Source organism: Impatiens glandulifera, chromosome 9 (genome assembly GCF_907164915.1).
Source record: "Impatiens glandulifera chromosome 9, dImpGla2.1, whole genome shotgun sequence".
In the NCBI taxonomy this organism is placed as follows: Eukaryota; Viridiplantae; Streptophyta; class Magnoliopsida; order Ericales; family Balsaminaceae; genus Impatiens; species Impatiens glandulifera.
This window is the reverse complement of record NC_061870.1, coordinates 5,887,513-5,891,976: the sequence shown is the minus strand read 5'-3', so window position 1 is coordinate 5,891,976 and position 4,464 is coordinate 5,887,513.

Here is a 4,464-nt window from a genome sequence, read left to right as displayed (position 1 = left end):
GGGTACCACAGACCGACATCAGGAGTGCCTTTCAGATACTTCAGTATCCTCTTTGCGGCTGTGTAGTGGGATTGCTTTGGATTTGCTTGAAATCTCCCACACACACCAACTGCAAACAGGATGTCCGGTCTACTTGCTGTCAGATACAATAGGGAGCCGATCATGCCTCGGTATGCAATCTGATCTACCGATTGACCTTCATCGTCCCTGTCCAGTTTGATTGATGAGCTCATTGGAGTAGCCGCCGAGGAGCAGGTGTCCATACCGAATTTCTTTAGCAGCTCCTTTGTATATTTAGGTTGACTGATGAATGTTCCTTCCTTGAGTTGTTTAACCTGAAGACCTAGGAAGAAACTTAATTCTCCCATCATACTCATTTCAAATTTGTCAGTCATCATTTTTGAGAACTTGTCACAGAGCTTTGGATCGGTGGAACCGAAAATAATATCATCTACATAAATTTGAACAAGTAGGATATGTTCCTTCTTTTCAAACTTAAACAGAGTTTTATCCACCGAACCGATGGTGAAATCATGCTCTAATAGAAATGCGGTTAGCGTATCATACCAGGCCCTAGGTGCTTGCTTTAGACCGTATAAAGCTTTGTTCAGCCGGTATACATGATTTGGAAATGCAGCATTTTTGAAACCGGGTGGTTGTTCAACGTACACTTCTTCACGTAGATCACCGTTCAGAAATGCACTTTTAACATCCATTTGAAAAACCTTAAAGTTTTTGAAAGCCGCAAAAGCTAGAAAAATCCTAATGGCTTCAATGCTGGCTACAGGAGCAAATGACTCTTCAAAGTCAATGCCTTCTTCCTGTTTGTAACCTTGAGCCACTAATCTGGCTTTGTTCCTCGTGACCAAACCGTCCTCATTGAGTTTGTTTCTGAATACCCATCTTGTTCCTATGACCGATTGATCTTTCGGTCTGGGAACTAAGTACCAGACTTTACTACTCTCAAACTGGTTTAGTTCTTCTTGCATTCCTAAGATCCAATCCGGATCTGACAATGCTTCATCTATTCTTTTCGGTTCAATCTGGGATATAAAAGCAGAGTTAAAATATCCTTCCAGAAGTTGACCCCTAGTTCGAACAGGTTCTGAAGGGTCACCTATAATTTGCTCAGGAGGATGTTTACTATTTCTTCTGAGATTCAGTTCAGGAGTGTCTACCAAATTACCGGTAACTTGACCAAGGCTAGACATGTCGGTAGGTTGACCGAGATTGTCAGACCGACCGACTCCCTCGGATTGGACCGAAGTGTCAGCTTCCTGTTGTGAAACAGCTTGATCCGGCTGGGTATCAATGTTACCCATTAGGTCATGGACAAATCGCCTGAAGACCGGAGTCTCATCTTCACTATCAGAATGAATATCGTTGTTTTCCAATCTGTTGTGTAGATCAAAGCATGAAGCAGTATTGCTTTCAACCGATTCATCGAAAACAACATGAATTGTTTCCTCCATGGTTGCAAATCTATTATTATATACTCTATATGCTTTACTTACTGACGAGTATCCTAGCATGATGCCGGTATCGGTCTTTGCATCAAAAGCGGTGAGTTGGGTTTTACCATTTATATGAATATAACATTTACAACCGAAAATCCTAAGGTACTTGAGTTTAGGAACTCTGTTAAAATAAACCTCATATGGTGTTTTGTTGTGAAATCTGTTTATCAAAGATCGGTTTTGTGTATGGCATGCAGTGTTGATAGCCTCAGCCCAAAATTTCTGAGCAATGCCGGAGTCGGCTATCATAGACCGTGCGGCTTCCTTGAGAGTCCGGTTTCTTCTCTCGGCCAGGCCATTTTGTTGAGGAGTCCTAGCACTAGACAACTCGTGTCTAATGCCGGATTCATCAAGATATGCAGTTAATGTACTATTAGTAAATTCGGTACCTCGATCACTTCGAATGCTGTTGATACGTGTTGATTTTTCATTTTGCAACCGCTTAAGAAGTGTGATCAGGTTTGATACAGTTTCACGTTTAGATGGTAGAAATACTACCCATGTATATCTAGAATAATCATCAATAACTACCATGGTGTACAGCATACCTCCTAGGCTAATGACCTGAATTGGTCCAAATAAATCCATGTGAAGAAGGTCTAAGCATCGGCTAGATTGAATATTTCCTTTACTCTTAAAAGATGACCTGGTTTGTTTACCCATCTGGCATGCTGAACAAACCTTATCCTGGTTAAACACTATATCAGGAATGCCTTCAACTAGCTTTTTACCGCGAATATAGTTTAAAGTTTTCATGTTTAGATGGTTTAGTCTCTTATGCCATAGCCAGGTTTGATCAGTCTTAGCTATCATGCATATAGGATGTTCTACTCTTGTTCTCCAGTCTACCTTATAAATGTTTCCTATCCTATTTCTGGTTAGTAATACAATACCTTGAGAATCCTTAACTAAGCATGCATGTTTAAGAAATTCTATCGTGTATCCGGCATCACACATCTGACTAATACTGAGTAAATTAAAACGTAGGTTTTCAACTAAAAGTACATTATCAATAGTTAGGTTACCATGGACAATCTTACCCTTGCCCACAGTTTTACCTTTTGAGTCGTCACCGAAGGTAATTAGAGCACCGGTTACTGATCTGATGTCGATTAGCAAATTGCTATTTCCGGTCATGTGCCTGGAGCAACCACTGTCCAAGAACCATTCGGAGTTTCCTAGTCGTTTCTTTGGATCCTGCAAAATGTACATATTTACAACTGTTTGGTACCCACATTTACTTGGGTCCACAAGCGATTAGTCCCTTAGGTATCCAAACCTTGATGAACCGGACAGTTTTCTTTGCTAGGGTTTTAACTGTCCTTTTGACACTTGGTCTGGTGTATTTCGGTTTTCCATCAGATGTCCTAAATGGTGTTCGTCTTTGGTTCGGTGATCTGTAGTTTGACCTACGCGGCTCAGGAAAATCTTTCTTATATTTGAGGATTTCGGCTCTTCTTTTCTCAAGGTCAAGCCATGAATCGGTTGGGCCAACATAATCGTATTTTAGCTTCTCTTCCCTATAATATGCGGTTTCCTCTTCTTCGGCTGTCCAGGTGCTCTTAAGAAATTTTATAAAGGGGAGGTTTCCTTTTGTGAGTCTTGATTTCTCTATAGATTTTCGGTTTTTAGAGCTATTCCCTGTGTATCCTAGACCACGCTTACAACGAGGATGACTTTAGTGTTTATTCATATCCTTTACTATGTTACTAGATCTCTTATAGGCGGCCATCGTATATTGGAATCGGGCATTCTCTTCCTCGGTTAGCTCTCTAGTCGGTTCACTAGGTTGTTCGATCTTGGGATCTAACTCGGTTTCTGGGGTGTGGGTATCATCAGGTTGTATGACTTCCAGTTCGGTTATGATGGGTACCTCTGGTTCTATTGGGATAGGTACTATGGGGTCGGTCTTGATGTTGAGGTGTTTAGGCAACATGGTCAATAGGTTCTTATATTCTTCTACCATGTCATTTAATGCTTCATATAGCTCGTCTTTAGTAAATTCATCATAGGGAGAGTCAAATACATGTTCCTCATTGGCCATGAGGCACGTGAGTTCATCGTCACTGTCACTGCGAGCCCACAAACTTCCTCCATCGTCGGCTATCAGTGCTTTCGGTACCTCACTTCCTTCAGCGGTTTGTTGATAATTGTTTCTGTCATTTTGGTTGTCCGGTTTCTGGGTGTCCCTCCTTGGTTTCCTGCATTCCCACTTAAAGTGTCCCATACAGTTACAGTTATAGCATCTTATATTGGATTTGTCACCATAGTAGTTGTTTGTCGGTTGGCTCCTTTTCATGAACCTCCCAAACTTCTGTGCGAGCATGGCCATGGCGTCCTCAGTAAACTGTTCGGCTGTTCTGATAGGTGCGGGTGCAGGAACCGGTATCGGTGCAGGTGTGGGTACAGGAGCAGGTACAACCGGTTCTGTAGATGTGATTAGTGCCCTGGTTGATGTTGAGGCCGAGACTTCCTCTTCGGTTCTGGATTTCATTTCGAACTCGTATGCCTTGAGATCTTCGAATACATCGTATAGTTTCATCTTACGTAGGCTCTTTGACTCCCTCATTACCATTGTCTTTATATCCCAGGCACTTGGAAGAGATCTCAAAGCCTTTATAACTACCTCTTTATTCTCATACTTTTTGCCCAGATTTGCTAGTTCATCTAGCACACCAGTGAACCGGTCACTGTATTCCTTCATAGTTTCTCCTGGTTTCATTTTGATGCTTTCGAACTTCTGTGTGGCCATCATTATTTTGTTCTCCCTTGTCCTTTCATTTCCTTCAAAGATCTGGATGACCGTGTTCCATGTCTCCTTCGCAGTTTTGCAATCTCTGATCTTGCAGTATGTGTTTCTGTCTACGCTGTTGGAGATCCGGTTTCTTGCATGGTTGTCCAGGTTGTTCCTTCTCCTATCATCAGCTGTCCATTCTTTTCTATCTTT